Source organism: Neofelis nebulosa, chromosome 5 (assembly GCF_028018385.1).
Source record: "Neofelis nebulosa isolate mNeoNeb1 chromosome 5, mNeoNeb1.pri, whole genome shotgun sequence".
Taxonomy (NCBI): Eukaryota; Metazoa; Chordata; class Mammalia; order Carnivora; family Felidae; genus Neofelis; species Neofelis nebulosa.
This window is the reverse complement of record NC_080786.1, coordinates 10,544,456-10,561,295: the sequence shown is the minus strand read 5'-3', so window position 1 is coordinate 10,561,295 and position 16,840 is coordinate 10,544,456. Positions and strand designations below refer to the sequence as shown.

Here is a 16,840-nt window from a genome sequence, read left to right as displayed (position 1 = left end):
AACTTGGGCCTAAAACTCTACCTGCATTCTGTTGCCTAAAGCAAGCCACAGGCCCAGTCCACATTCCTCCGTGGGTCCAGATGCCTCCACCAGGAGGCATGGGTCACGGGGGCCACCAATGTAACAGATTACCACTGAGTCAGATGGAATTCAAATCCTGGCTCCTTGAGGGGCGCCTGGGTGGCTCAGTCGGTTAAGCGTCTGACTTCGGCTCAGGTCACGATCTCGCAGTCCGTGAGTTCGAGCCCCGCGTCAGGCTCTGGGCTGATGGCTCGGAGCCTGGAGCCTACTTCCGATTCTGTGTCTCCCTCTCTCTCTGCCCCTCCCCCGTTCATGCTCTGTCTCTCTCTGTCTCAAAAATAAATAAATGTTAAAAAAAAAAAAATTCAAATCCTGGCTCCTTGACTTCCTAACTGTATTTCCTTGGCCTGATTTCTTTCTTTCTTTCTTTCTTTCTTTCTTTCTTTCTTTCTTTCTTTCTTTCTTTCTTTCTTTCTTTCTTTCTTTCTTTCTTTCTTTTTAAAAAAATTTTTTTAAGGTTTATTTATTTTTGAGAGAGAGAGAGAGAACAAGAGGCAGAGGGGCAGAGAGAGAAGGAGACACAGAATCTGAAGCAGGCTCCAGGCTCTGAGCTGTCAGCACAGAGCCCGACATGGGGCTCGAACTCACAGAGTGCAAGATCATGACCTGAGCTGAAGTCAGAGGCTTAACTGACTAAGCCATCCAGATGCCCCCTCTTTCTTTCTTTTTTTTTTATTTTGGAGTGGAAAACATTTATTAAATGTAAACATTAAGTGTAAAGGCAAATGAGCATTACTCTTTAATATTATAAATTATAAAATAAACCAAGTCCAGGGGCGCCTGGGTGGCGCAGTCGGTTAAGCGTCCGACTTCAGCCAGGTCACGATCTCGCGGTCCGTGAGTTCGAGCCCCGCATCAGGCTCTGGGCTGATGGCTCGGAGCCTGGAGCCTGCTTCCGATTCTGTGTCTCCCTCTCTCTCTGCCCCTCCCCCGTTCATGCTCTGTCTCTCTCTGTCCCAAAAATAAAAAAATAAAAAATAAAAAAAAAAAAGTTGGAAAAAAAAAAAATAAACCAAGTCCAGTTACTTCAAGTTGACATAGAAGACAAGCTTCCCCTCCTCCCCTCTCCTAGGACTCATCACATTAATATACATACAGAAATAAAACCAACATCATCATTATGCATTTTTTTCTATTTTACCACTATGCTTTTTTTAGCATTAGCACCTCTCTTTGATTTTGAAATATAGAGGCATTGTAACAAATACCAAATGATGTACACACAAACACACTCACACGTGATAGTAGGTATGAAAACATTTCCATGGTTAAAGGGCTCTTGATATTTACCACTCAATAATTTCTAAGGCTACCTTTAGAAAAGCTTTTAGGTTAACTATTGTAAACCCAAGCAGTGCAGGCCTGTACCATCCATCTTCAGAATCCAGGAAACAGATCAATATTTGATCTATAGGCAGTCGAATCTATAAGCAGGTCTTCCAAAGGAGCTTACTATGAGCAAGTACAATTCTCAAAATTAACCACATAACATTTTGTTTATTATATACTTATTTTTTTGAAGTATAGTTAAAACACATTAGTATAGTAGTTTCAGGTATCCAGTATAGTGGTTTGAGAACTCTATATGTTATACTATGCTCACACAAGTGTAGCTACCATACCACACTATACCACAATAAAGAATATTACACAATATAGAATATACCACAGTATAGAATATTACAATATTCTATAAAATATACGCTATACAATATACTATACAATACACAACATACACAATACTTACAATATACTATATTCCCTATTTCATCCTCTTGACTTAATCTTTAAAAAAAAATTTTTTTAATGTTTATTTGTTTTGAGAAAGAGAGACAGAGTGCGAGCAGGGAAGGAGCAGAGAGAGAGGGAGACACGGAATCTGAAGCAGGCTCCAGGCTCTAAGCTGTCAGCACAGCAGAACTCATACCCCACAGGAGGTCACTTTAACTGTGAGGCCCCCCACTACAAGTACGGTTTGAGGTTCCCTTGAACTGAGGAGATTTGTGGGCAAATGACCTTTAACCCAGTGAGACTCTCCTCCTGCAAGCTCCACTAATCTTCTTAGGTGTTAATATTTAGCATCACCTTGTATTACCCAGGTGCCGAATGCAGCTGCCCACAGCCTTACCTGCAGAATCTGTTGAAATGCTTCCCTGCTTCTTTTCCCTGCTTGTTTCACGGAGATTTCTGTTCTGGCAAGGGGTCAGTAGAAGTGACATCCCCCCCCCCCCCCCCCCCCCCCCCCCCCCCCCGCTTTTCAGTAGAAGGAACACACTTTAAAAGTCAAAGGTTTGATGAAGGGCACAGAAACTGTTTCTCAGGGTTCCTCTCTGCCACAGAATCATTAGTCTGTTATTAAAGTGCCAGCGAGGAAGGCGATCAGTCCTCCAACTTTAGAGGGTGGATTCGGCTTTAGTAGGTCTGGAGTGGCACCCGAGTTTCTGCATATCTAGGATGCTTCCAGAAGATACTGAGGCTGGTATGCTGATCTGGGGACCACACTTAGCAAGGAAATGCTACTAAGTAACGAGGAAGGGAGGGACTGGCTATGGAAATCTTCGGGCAGCCTATTCCTGGTTTTTCCAGATATTTCCTTATAGCAAAGATCCTGGACTTTTGGAACAGACAAGGCTCTGTTGTAATCTTTGCTTTCCACCTACTGTGGTCACGGGCAAGTCAGTTACCTCAAAACCCAGTTTCCTCTTTTGTGAAACAGAGAGTGGAGGTAATATCTGCCTTCTGAGTGGTCCCAGAGATTTTGTGACACAGTATGTATGATGGCCTAGCAGAATGTCTGGCACATTTAGGCCCTCCGTAAATGGTGCTGTTTCTCACTGTTGCAAGGATGAAACCAAGAGATTGTGAGTAAGAGCCTGTTGTCTTCAGCTTTTCTATATTCAGGGTGAGGACTTGGCTTTGTTTTCGTGTGCCCAGAGTTAATAAACAGGAGTGTTAGTGGGTGTGCTCCCCATGTTCAGACAGTTTCTCCGCTTTGATGGGTACAGTGGAATCACCCTAGGGCAGAATGAGGTAATGCTTTGGAATCATGATGACAAGGCCTCTTTCTTATTAGCCGTCACACCCTCAGATATTGAGGTGTCTTTCATAAACTTTTCTATTCTTAAGTTCATGTGACACCTTTGTCACAGGTCTTTCTCAAATAGCAGAAAGGGAAAACATTTCCTAGTTCCTATGGGTTCAAGTCCATTTTCTTGTCCTGTACACACAAAAGCATTTTCTTTGGGTCCATATGCTCTATTCCTAAGCCTCTGGCTTGCCCAGACTTCCTGATTAAGTAGCAATACCTACAAATCCTTTAAAGGCTTATTCTGTTTGCTTGAAGTTTTAAATTACTTCAAAATAACTATAGACTGGGTCTGCTGACAAGCAGGAGATAGAACTCAACGTTTTCCCTCTGTGTGTTTCTGCCTGTTTTGACTGTTGCTGTTGACACGCACGTGTTGTCTGACTGTTACTGATGATTCAGCAGAAGCCACTGCAAACAAAACCAGTTTTGCACCAGAGAACACCCTCTTGCTGGCCTGATTCTCTGGCAACGATGATGACATCAACCTGATTTGTGGAGATGAAATTTCTGGTTTTCTCTCTCAACAGCATGTATGGTTAACCTGTTAACTTATATTCCCAAATTTACTCTTCCTTAAAGACCTAGTTCATTTTCTTTATTCTCTATTTATTTTTAAATTTTTTTAAATGTCTGTTGATTTTTGAGAGAGAGAGAGAGAGAGAGACAGAGTGTGAGAAGGGGACAGACAGAGAGAGAGAGGGACAGGACTAGTTCATTTTAGCAGAGTATAAAAGACGGTATCTTGAGCACAGTCATTTTCTCATCATTTAGGGAAAATTATTTTTTTTTTAATTTTTTAACATTTTTATTTATTTTTGAGAGACAGAGAGAGACAGAGCACACATGGGGGAGGGGCAGAGAGAGAATGAGACACAGAATCCGAAGCAGGTTCCAGGCTCTGAGCTGTCAGCACAGAGCCCGACGCGGGGCTCAAACTCACAAACTGTGAGACCATGACCCGAGCCGAAGTCAGATGCTTGACCAACTGAGCCACCCAGGTGCCCCTAGGGAAAATTGTTAACCTGCAGTTGCTACAATTTCTAACTTCGGAGATCAAAAATGAGTAGTGGGAGGTGTAGAATATAGAGTTAACAAAGAAAGAAAAGAAATGGAGTAAGTTTGAATAGCGACTTCAGAAAGTCAGAGATGGTGCCCGAATGGTTTACTTCAGCAACAGTGAGTACACATTCACCAACCTGAGAGTGATTTCAGAGACCTCCTAAATTCAGGTTAAGATTTTTTTTTTTTTTTAACGTTTATTTTTTGAGACAGAGAGAGACAGAACATGAATGGGGGAGGAGCAGAGAGAGAGGGAGACACAGAATCGGAAGCAGGCTCCAGGCTCTGGGCCATCAGCCCAGAGCCCGACGCGGGGCTGGAACTCACGGACCGTGAGATCGTGACCAGAGCCACCCAGGCGCCCCTAAGATTTTTAACCTTAGGGGCGCCTGGGTGGCTCAGTCGGTTGAGTGTCCGACTTCAGCTCTGGTCACGATCTCGTGGTTTGTGGGTTCAGGCCCCATGTTGGACTTTGCACTGACAGCACAGAGCCTGCTTGGGATTGTCTCTCTCCCTCTTTCTTTGCCTCTCTCTCTCAAAAATAAATAAACATTAAAAAAAAACTTTTAAAAAAAGATTTTTTTTTTTTTTTTAATTTTTTTTTTTTCAACGTTCTTTATTTATTTTTGGGACAGAGAGAGACAGAGCATGAACGGGGAAGGGGCAGAGAGAGAGGGAGACACAGAATCGGAAACAGGCTCCAGGCTCCGAGCCATCAACCCAGAGCCTGACGCGGGGCTCGAACTCACGGACCACGAGATCGTGACCTGGTTGAAGTCGGACGCTTAACCGACTGCGCCACCCAGGCGCCCCTAAAAAAAGATTTTTAACCTTAAAGCTTTTTAACACCAATTAGTATATTAACTATGTCACATTTAGGAAACAAAGCTAGGCCGTGAGATAGGCTAATTAGTTGAAGGAAACTCTGATGAAGAAAAAGTATGAACACAAGCAGGAGGCATTTAAATTTGTTTTTCCACCAGAGATCACACATACTCGAGTGATGTTGATGAAATTTTTCCATTTTCAAGCCTGTATATTTACATATATATAAAGTGCTCTTCTTCCTACAGAAACAATAACACGATAAATAAACAGAGAGCTGTTTACTGAGGCAGCAAATATTTATTAGGATACTGCCTAATCCATGCTGGCATCATGCTAAGTGCTGGAGGCTGCAAGCAAGACCAGTAAGTAGTGCTCATTCCAGATGTTATTATAGGATATTAGTTAAGAGTTTTCTGGTTACAGGAGACAGAAAGCTATTCTAGAAAATGTAAGCAAAAATGGTAATTTATTGGAAAGCTACTAATGGGAGAGTTCAACATTCAGGCCCTGGATAGGGCAAGCCCAGGTGTTCGTGAACCTTCCCCTTAGGGTGATGATGCCATTACAATGACTCAGCCCCAACAAATACCAGCCCTCTGTCCCTCAATTCAAGTATCAAGTTTCTGCGGAGAGAACCTGGTTGGCCCAGTTTGGGTGAGGTGTCTATCCCTGGTCCAATCAATCGTGGCCAGAATGGTAGGCTCATGTGGCTCAAACATGGCTAGGAGGACCTCCCCTATGTATTAAGTCTTCCTGAAAACTGGGAGATTTTATGAATGGAAGAGACCTTCTAGTTAGTTTTTCTATTATATAGCCTTTACACTTAAATAGGCCTAGGGTTGGTGTTCAAAATATTTAACAACTGCCATGGCCCAGGCAATGACTATGCAGAGCAAATTCTGGTCATAGCCCAGGAACAGGTTCCATGAGGACCCCTGCTAGATCAAGCATTAACCCTGTAGTTACTAGATCATGGGAAGATGTGGGGCATCCTATGGGAGGGGCCAGGGTAGCCTTGAAGAGGGGGAGATTTGGAGAATTGTCCTAGAAGGTTAGGTGCCCTAGAGTAGGCTCTGAGATGCATATTCATGTGGAAGTGATTTATTAAGGAAATGTTTCTAGGAAAAGCCACTTAGAAAGTGAATGAAGCAGGACGGGGAAGGAGAGGAAGCCAAGCAAGGATGCTGTATTAGTCAGGGTTCTCTAGAGACACAGAATCAATAGGAGATATATATATATACATATGTATATATATGTATATCTGAAGTTAGAAATTTATTATAAGGAATTGGTTCCCATGATTTTGGAGGCTGAAAAGTACCGTGATGTGCTGTCTGCAAGCTGGAGACCCAGAAAAGCCAGTGGTGTAGTTCCAGTCTAAGTCTGAAGACCTGAGTGAGACCCAGGAGAACTAGCTGGGTAACAGTAGAAACTGAGTCACCTAAGGCATAAGTTTCCTTAACTATAAAATAAAAGGTTTGAGGTAGATGATTTTACCTCCACTCTTCCATAGATACTTTCTCCCCTAATAACTAACAGTTATCTTTGTTGCGTCTAGACCATACCTAGATTTTGAGATTCAGTGGTAAATAATACATGTAGTGGACACTTGGCTTTCTTTCTTTGTTTCTAGAATTGAATCTTAATTTCCTATTCACTGATCACTCTTTGAGGAAATCCCCACAGGTGTGGTCTTGGTGAAAATAGTGGCAGCTTCCCAAAGGACCCAGGCCCCCTTGATTGGCCCCAACACAGGCAGAGGGCCTGAACATTCTGGATCACCTGGGTACTCTCTCCCAGTTTGGAATTTGGAGTGAGTGACACCTGGAGGTGGAGATAGTTTGGAGGTCATTCCTTGCAGGCAGCAGTGGCTTACTGAATACACTCTTCCGGATGTGATCTCTACCTGGGTTCCTGATGCCCAGCCCCCTGGAGCCCCTGAGGCACACCTTTCCCACACCTGGTCATGCTGACATGATTCCCCTGATATCCTTCTCCCATGTTCCTTTTCTGTTAAGTTACTTTCCACTGTTTGTAGCCGAGAACCTTGAGAAAGTACAACAGGCTCACACTAGAAATAATATATTTCATAACTTTGAAAGGCCTTAGGTAGCAGGCCACTGTAATGGCACAGACAGTAGGTCCTACTATTTTCACTCCTATATCATTGAGGTCAAGAGTTGTTGACATGTGTCTTTCCCTCTCTAGAAGGCACCTTGAAGGCTGGGACTGTGGACTCTTCCACTGGAGTAGACTCATGTCTAGCAGAAACCCTTGCACAAATTAGGACTTTAGTCATGAAAAAATGAGTAAAAAGTAAGATATTACAGTACAGTCAAAAAGAAAATGGAAAATTAGTATGCATTTTTCCCTAAAACTCTATTCTGAGATTTTATACACAACTACCTGAACAGACAGCTGTGTTCCTGGAAGGATTATTTTCTCCCAAATATTAATGAAAGCACTCTTCTATGTGCCTGTTTCTTTGTCTAGCTCTTTATCCAATAGCCATTTGTTTACCTATGTGCAGGGACACTGTTTCTAGGCATAAAGCTGAGTTTCCCATGACTGTTGTTTTAGGTGATGTTTATGTGCAATTTTTTCTTTGCTTCCTGTGGATAAAACATGTTACTGACCATAAGATCAGAATCTGAAGCAGCTAGAAATCAGTATCTTGAATGGTCTTCCATTCAGCCCTGCTCTCACCAGGATCCAACAAAAACATCCCAAACAGATGAAAATGTTTGCTTTGAAGACACACAACAAAGAAACTGTAGAGGAAAAAAACCAAAAAACAAACAGTGAAACATGTGTGCCAAGAAAGAGAGAGGTTTCTGCTTATACTTTTAAAAAATCATTAAAGATAAATTTATTATCCCAAGATTTCTTGAATTAGAAATTCAAGTACCCAATTATTCTATGAGATCAAAATGACAGCATCCTTCGAGAGGCAGTTGCCTGGTAACTCAGACCAGAGGGGTGTCTTTATATTCTTCTGGAATCATGTGTATCTATTTTGGTTTTTCTGTTGAGCTCATTTCCTTCCCTATAATCCAAAAACTGAACAATTCAGGGGGAAAATTCCACTCATAAGAAAAACTCTTTTCTTCCAGAAGATATTTTTATTAGGGAGTACAGCTGTCTTCATGCCTTTGAATTGTTCTATTTTCAGGATTGTTGTATGAACATATAAGAAAAGAAATGGAGGACAGGGGCACCTGGGTGGCTCAGTCAGTTAAGCGTCTGACTTCAGGTCATGATCTCACAGTTGGTGAGTTGGAACCCCGCTTCAGGCTCTATGCTGTCAGCTCAGAGCCTGGAGCCTGCTTTGGATTCTGTGTCTCCCTCTCTCTCTGCCCCACACCTGCTTACTCTCTGTTTCTCTCTCTCTCCATCTCCTTCTCTCAAAAGTAAATAAAAACATTGAAAAAAAAAAAAGAAATGGAGAGGTGCCTGGGTGGCTCAGTTGGTTGAGCTTCCTAGTTCAGCTCAGGTCATGATCTCACAGTTCTTTTTAAAAAAAAAAATTTTTTTTTAACGTTTTTACTTATTTTTGAGACAGAGAGAGACAGAGCATGAATGGGGGAGGGTCAGAGAGAGGGAGACACAGAATCTGAAACAGGCTCCGGGCTCTGAGCTGTCAGCACAGGGGCCCGATGCGGGGCTCGAACTCACGGACCGCGAGATCGTGACCTGAGCCGAAGTCGGCGCTCAACCGACTGAGCCACCCAGGCGCCCCTCATGGTTCTTGAGTTAAGGCCCTGCATCGGGCTCACTGCTGTCAGCATGAAGCTCGTTTCAGATCCTCTGTGCACCCCCCCGCCCCTCCCCCACTGGCACACTCTCTCAAAAATAAACAAACATTAAAAAAAGAAAAAAGAAAGGCATCAACATATGAGAAAAGGAAAAATGTCAACTGAGGGGAGGTTTCAGATTGAGGTGTATGTATATTTGGATGCTGAAAGCCAGACAGTAACTTTCTCAAAGAGAGTAATTCAGCATCTCACATGGGATCAAAGTATAATTTACCCAGTTGAGAAATGCTCTGTTTACTCCTGCATCTTCACTGAAGCCAGGAGACCTGTCCAGGTAGGCTGTTACTCACCAAGCTCAAGAGCCCTGTGTGTCTACCCTCTTCTGAATTAGTGGTCCTGTCCCAGATCTGTTTTCACCTTGCACTTAGGCAAAAGACCTTAGATAATCATGTTACTTACGATTCTTTTGGTGACAGTCTTTACACAAAAGGGAAATTACTGGAATGATTTGGAGTACTCACAAAAGGCTAACCAAATAGGTTGAAAATGGGCAGGAATGAAGGTTTTGGAAGCTAAAAGGCACAGAAAGACTGTGAAGGAGAAACAGGCTCGCAGAAGTCTGTAATGGAATAAATGAACCTCAAAGAGCCATTCTATCTTTGTATTACTCACTCAAGATTCATAATCCCAGGAGAGAACATCAAATTGGCTGAACTTAGATCACATGCCTGGGCCTGTTGTACCAAAGCAGTGAGAGGGAGGGTCTAATGGAAGGAACATCCACAAGCCCCCGCAGCTTCCACGATGGCAGAGCATGTACCTAGATTCATTCCTGTCAAGACTGCTCACAGTGGGGTGGGGGGCGGGGAGATCATCTCCCAAAAGGGAGCTCTGGTGCTATCAGGAAGGGAGAATTCATGCTAGGAAGCCCAAAAGTGTTCACCACCATCTTAGATTGGGTTTCCAGAAGGAGAGACTGAGGCAGGGTTCTTATTCAAGACACCCATTGAAGTTGTGCTTTCAGGGGAAACTTGGAAGAAGGCGAGGGAAGCAAATAGAGTGGGGGAAGTGGCTAAACAAAGATGAGGTTTCAGCTGAAGTCTGACTCACGCCTGATCTCATGGGGAGTTTTGGAGTGTGAATGATACCAGAGTTGTCCTCTTTGAGACAAGGGGGCTCAGCTTTTGTATCCCCGTATCAGTTAATCATTGGCTGCATGATGCCCGGAGGGAAGATATAGCCTCCCGGGAGTCTCCTCGTAAGGCGGCTCCCATTGGCCAAGAACAGTTCTGTTCTCCAGGGAAAGGCATATGTTTGAGCCATTAGCAGCAACACTTACAGTAGCTGAGGTTGGGGCAGCAGCACAATACAGGGGTTCAGGGCAGGGCACCAGCAGTGTCTACTACTACCACAGTAATACGGGCAAGACACTCGGACTTGATTTACTAAGTCCAGGGTTTCCCATCTGTAGACTGGCACAAGCATCCTGAGACTACCACTAATTCTGGGACAGGGACAGGTCAGATGAAAGAGAGTGATTATTTACTGTATGGCTGTCTCATTAGGGACAGTAGTATAATTAACAGATACCAACAGACAGAGTAAGAAGAGGTAAAGTTTCTCTAAAAGGACAATATATGGAAACTGAGGGATCTATTCAAAGGATATACCTAAGGGAAAGAGGATCACAGGAAGGAGATCACTGAAAAGAAAAAGAGAAATGGATAGACTCTCTAATGCATTTGAAGAAAGGTACCAAACAAAATATTAAGGGAGCCTTATAGACCTAAGGGGGAGTTTGTGACTAATTCATGATACATGCATAGAAAACTAAGCACACTGGGGCGCCTGGGTGGCGCAGTCGGTTAAGCGTCCGACTTCAGCCAGGTCACGATCTCGCGGTCCGTGAGTTCGAGCCCCGCGTCAGGCTCTGGGCTGATGGCTCGGAGCCTGGAGCCTGTTTCCGATTCTGTGTCTCCCTCTCTCTCTGCCCCTCCCCCGTTCATGCTCTGTCTCTCTCTGTCCCAAAAATAAATAAAAAACGTTGAAAAAAAAAAAATTAAAAAAAAAAAGAAAACTAAGCACACAAAAAAGAGACTATTTTAACTCTAGGTATCCTAAGAAAAACAAAAAACTGTAAAAAATGAAAGCATAACTGATTAATAAGATTTATAACATGAATAAACATTATCCACTACATTATGATTAACAATAATGAGTAAACAATATTTCTACATTCTTTTTTTTTTTTTAACGTTTATTTATTTTTGAGACAGAGAGAGACAGAGCATGAATGGGGGAGGGTCAGAGAGAGGGAGACACAGAATTGAAACAGGCTCCGGGCTCTGAGCTGTCAGCACAGGGGCCCGATGCGGGGCTCGAACTCACGGACCGCGAGATCGTGACCTGAGCCGAAGTCGGCGCTCAACCGACTGAGCCACCCAGGCGCCCCAATATTTCTACATGCTTAATGATCTAAATATAATATAAACTTAAATAAAAATTGTTAGAGATAGATATATCTCCACCCAGTTTGTGACAACAAACTGCCCTTCTCTCCCTCTCCCTCGTGTGCTTTCTTTCTCTCTCTTCCTCTCTCTCTCTCTCTCTCTCTCTCTCTCTATATATATATATATATATATATATATATATATATACAGAGAGGACGGTATTGAGGGAAGTGAGAGAGTATATAAGCATATACTCATATATATGTGTATGTACACATATATGTGTATATATATAAGTATATGTTAGTATTATATGGAGTACATACTTACATACTCTCCATATATATATGGAGAGAGACAGAGGAGGAGGGTAGCGAGGAAGTGACCATCAGAGCTTGATCACCATCTTCCATGATAGAAAGGTGTGCTGGGAATATGCCTATTTGCTCTCTAATTCATACTCTTTTGGGCTTCTATTGCAAAGGCTATTCCTGTGAGCTATGCTTCCCAGACCTTAATGACTGGCTTCCGGCTAAGTTCAACCCATGGAAGTGCCAGGAGATTGGAGGGCTCCCAGGGAGAAGCCAGGATATTTCTCTTTCCCATTCTCTCTGCTTTGGGCAACATCTCTGGTAGTAGCTGCTTCTCTTCTATGTCCTTATTTTCCTCTGAACATTCCCTGATACTGCCAGGCCATCCTACCCGGTTTGTTACTTCCTGTGATGGCTTTAGTTAGCACTGCCTTCTCCCACTGACCCACTGGCTCTGGCAGTGGTAGTGGCTTTCTGCGGTTGCTAATCTTAGTGTTGTCCCCCTCCCCCTGGCTCTTTACAGGTCTTCTAATCTACAGTTGCTTCTCAACCTTAACACTATTGATATTTTGGGCTGGATGATTCTTTGTTGCAGGGGCTGTCCTGCAACATCCATGATTAGCAGCATCCATAGACTCTATCCATTAGATACCAGTAACCTCTACCTACTTGTGACAACAGCATATCTCCAGACATCATCAGAACATTCCAAATGTTCCTTGGCGGGGGAGGGCAAAATCACCCCCCCCCCAAGAATTGAGGATGACAATTCCAACCCCTTTATAGCCATATCACATTTTCTATACTAAATAATCTGATGAGGGCTTTATTTTTCTAACTTGAAACTGCTTTATTCATAAAGCAATAAACAGTGTCTAAATATGATCAATCATGGGGTGCCTGGGTGGCTCAGTCAGTCAGTTAAGTGGCCAACTTCAGCTCAGGTCATGATCTCACGGTTTGTGAGTTCGAGCCCTGTGTGGGGCTCTGTGCTGACATCTCAGAGGCCGGAGCCTGCTTTGGATTCTGTGTGTCTCTCTCTCTATGCCCCTCCCTGGCTCATGCTCTCTCTCTCTCTCTCTCAAAAATGAATAAATGTTAAAAACATTTAAATATGATAAATCAAATATTAATGTAATAAACATATTGTTTAGAAATAGGCAACCAATAAAAAAATAAACAAAGGTATTGAAAGCAGTTGGCTCTAGAGAGTAGGACTGAGGGCAAGGAGGGATGATTTTGAACTTTTTTTTTTTTTTTTTAACGTTTATTTACTTTTGAGACAGAGAGAGACAGAGCATGAACGGGGGAGGCTCAGAGAGAGAGAGAGGGAGACACAGAATCCGAAACAGGCTCCAGGCTCTGAGCTGTCAGCACAGAGCCCGACACGGGGCTCAAACTCACGAACTGTGAGATCATGACCTGAGCCGAAGTCAGACGCTCAACCGACTGAGCCACCCAGGCGCCCCTGATTTTGAACTTTTTAATATTATTTTTAAAATTTATGTGTATTTGGCTGATTAAAAACAATACTAGGAAAAGAGAACACAAGAGACTCAGTCATTCTATTACTAGATAGTAAGTTTCAGAGAGAGGCTTAAATTCTTATTTTTCAAAAAAGATTAAAGAAGTGCTTATTCTGGTCTTTTGTTTCTAATCCCATCTAAACCATTTACTCTTATATTTTACCCAGCAGGTAAGTGTGGCAATCATGTAGCTTAAATCATGTATCTGTTTCTGTTTCAAGGTAACTCCAGGCTGCCTCCTCTGTGATGGTTCTGGGTAGAGAACTGGCTTACCTGGTTTTAATTATGTAGTAGTCAGCGAAGATGGGGAAAAACACTAAGCAAAGGTTATATGAACATTGAAATAACATTAGTCTTTAGGTCCTGAGGTTGTTTCCCTCCAAAAAACAGGAGGAGGGTGTGTTTCAGATCTTGCTTTGCTGATGTGTGTCAGTGCTCCTTATTTCACTAGTCTTTCCCCAGTCTCCATCCACCCTCCCACAGACTGTAATCTCATCCCCACCGCTCTAACTCGTCCTCATCTCTCCCCACCATAGCAACGGAACCAGAGTGCTGGGATTGAATTCTTGATTTACTTGATTGACTAGTTGTGATTGCATTCCAGTTGCTTTGGAAATGCATCAATCTGATACATGACCATGTAAAAGAAGACAATTTTCAACCCTCCAAGACATAAAAAGATGGACATGTATGTATGTGTATGTCCATATGTATATACATAGATATACACACACAAATGTGACATATATATTTTTATATCAATAATTATGTATTAAATTCATATACATATGTTTTAGCATATACATTAGTATCACTGTATATTTATTTACATGTAAATAGCTTTTTTCTCACATAAAATAATAAATGCTAATAAGGAAAAACCAGATAATATAAAAAATATTTTAAAAAAGTAAAAGCAGATAATATTCTTACAATCCAATGATAAGTACTCTAGGAGTCAGAATTAACTTCAGCCGCAATTATCAGGAGTAAGAATATTAAAAATAATAGTAACTGAAACAAAGTTATCTAAGTTACATATATATCTGGAAACAGGCTGGTGGCCTGTATCTGGTGGCTCTAAAATCATCATGCCACAGCTATTTATAGCTGTCCACTTCACCATTCTTAGGGTGTGGCCCTCATTCTCATGGTCCAAGATAGCTGCCAGGGCTCCAGCTTTATTTCATATTTCAGGTAGCAGATTGGAGAAAGGGAACAAGAAGGGAGCAAAGGGCACATGACAGCTGTCTTTCGAGTTGGTTTCCTCAGAAGCACGCACATTACTTTTTATAACTCAATGGCCAAAACTTAGTCACACAGTCACAATAGTTACAAGGAAAGATAGGGAATACAGAACTTTTAGCTAGGCACTAGAGTGACATCAGTGGGAATGGCAAAATAAAGATCTCTAAAAATCCATTTCTCCATAAAAGTAATGAGAACACAGGCAAAAATTGTCAAAATGTTTTTCAGAATGCTGGATATAAATCAAAGACTTGGAATAATCCAAGAAGCATTTATCCAAGACAAGTTGCTGAATCAAGGTAAGAACAATGAACTTTGGGGCATTTTATTTTACCCTATTTACATCTCCCTCTGAAATGCCCAGAGTCTAAGAGACCCCCAAAAATGAACCACCAGAGTCCAGAGTCAAAGCTAAGCAGCAAGGGTCATTTATTGCAGGTTCGAACCTGGACCTCTGTGCCCTCGTTGCCGGTGACGCCGAGAGGTCCTGAGAGAGGTTTTTACACCCCTTTTATAGACAGGTACAAACAAGTCATGGGGAAATCAGGAATTTTCCACAGTTACAGAGCTGCGATTGGTTGGTGTTTAAAGTTGGACACTTAACAGTATTCGATTGGTTCCTGCCTTTAGGTCAGACCACAACCGGGGGTACAGGTATCACAATGATTGATCAGCAATACACGGATGTGCCAGGCAACAATGATTGATCAGGAGTACACGGATGTGCCAAGTAACAATGGTTGATCAGGAATATACGGATGTGCCAGGCAACAATGATTGATCAGGAATACATGGGCGCGCCAAGCAATTGTACAGAAGCGGAACAAGCTGGTTAAGCTTGGTTAGGTTTCAGTTTCCCATAACTTAAGCTTTTAAGTTTTAATTTTCTCAGGCCTCTCACCTCTTCCTACATGAAGAAACAAAGATCCCACTGGCAAAGGTAACAACACATAGGTAAATATAAAAGACTGTATAAATGTAACTTTTGTTTGAAGCCCTTTTCTTCTGCCATCTAATTTAAAAGACAACTGCATAAAGCAATACTTATAAATACAGGTCATTGGGCATATAATGTAAAACAAGGTATTTGTATGTCAATAATAGCACAGGGGAGGTGGGAGAGAATGAACTTATATAGGAGAAACGTTTCTGTATACTATTGAAATTAAGTTGCTATTAGTACAAACTAGATTATTATGTTTAGATGTTACTTTTAGTCTTCAAGGCAACCACTGATAAAATGACTAAATGACTTCTTTGTTACTAGTAATTTTAATAAAATTAAATGTAAATGATTTAAATACTCCAATCAAAGGCAGAGATTGGCAGAATGGATTTTAAAAAAAGGATCTAACTATGTTGGATTGTATCTACAAGAGACACTTTAGATTCAAAGACTCAAATGGGTTGAAAGCAAAAGGATGGGAAAAAGATATACCATGCAAGGAGTAACCAAAAGAGAGCTGCAAAGGCTATACTAATATCAGAAAAAATTGACTTTAAGATAAAAATTGTTACTAGAAATGAGGAAGACCATTTTCTAATGATCAAAGAGTCAGTCCCTAAGAAGACCTAGTGATTATAAATATATATTCACCTTACAACATAGTCAAAAAGTAAATGAACCATGGCACAAAAACAGACACATAGACCAATGGAATAGAATAGAAACCCCAGAACTAGACCCACAAACGTATGGCCAACTCATCTTTGACAAAGCAGGAAAGAACATCCAATGGAAAAAAGACAGTCTCTTTAACAAATGGTGCTAGGAGAACTGGACAGCAACATGCAGAAGGTTGAAACTAGACCACTTTCTCACACCATTCACAAAAATAAACTCAAAATGGATAAAGGACCTGAATGTGAGACAGGAAACCATCAAAACCTTAGAGGAGAAAGCAGGAAAAGACCTCTCTGACCTCAGCCGTAGCAATCTCTTACTCGACACATCCCCAAGGGCAAGGGAATTAAAAGCAAAAGTGAATTACTGGGACCTTATGAAGATAAAAAGCTTCTGCACAACAAAGGAAACAACCAACAAAACTAAAAGGCAACCAACGGAATGGGAAAAGATATTTGCAAATGACATATCGGACAAAGGGCTAGTATCCAAAATCTATAAAGAGCTCACCAAACTCCACACCCGAAAAACAAATAACCCAGTGAAGAAATGGGCAGAAAACATGAATAGACACTTCTCTAAAGAAGACATCTGGATGGCCAACAGGCACATGAAAAGATGTTCAATGTCGCTCCTTATCAGGGAAATACAAATCAAAACCACACTGAGATATCACCTCACGCCAGTCAGAGTGGCCAAAATGAAGAAATCAGGAGACTATAGATGCTGGAGAGGATGTGGAGAAACGGGAACCCTCTTGCACTGTTGGTGGGAATGCAAATTGGTGCAGTCGCTCTGGAAAGCAGTGTGGAGGTTCCTCAGAAAATTAAAAATAGACCTACCCTATGACCCAGCAATAGCACTGCTAGG

General features: G+C 42.0%; 1 long non-coding RNA gene across 4 annotated transcripts in view; it reads left to right on the top strand.

Annotated features, from left to right (window-relative positions):
* Positions 1-16,840, top strand: part of LOC131511681 (uncharacterized) — a 48,301-nt gene that overhangs the window by 20,061 nt on the left and 11,400 nt on the right. For 2 of the 4 annotated variants that reach the window (XR_009261665.1, XR_009261664.1), the window contains exon 1: positions 14,391-14,645. This is a non-coding gene — a long non-coding RNA (uncharacterized LOC131511681). Of the gene's footprint in view, positions 1-5,051; positions 5,419-14,390; positions 14,646-16,840 lie in introns of those variants that run through there. The other 2 variants (XR_009261667.1, XR_009261666.1) reach the window with 2 other exon arrangements.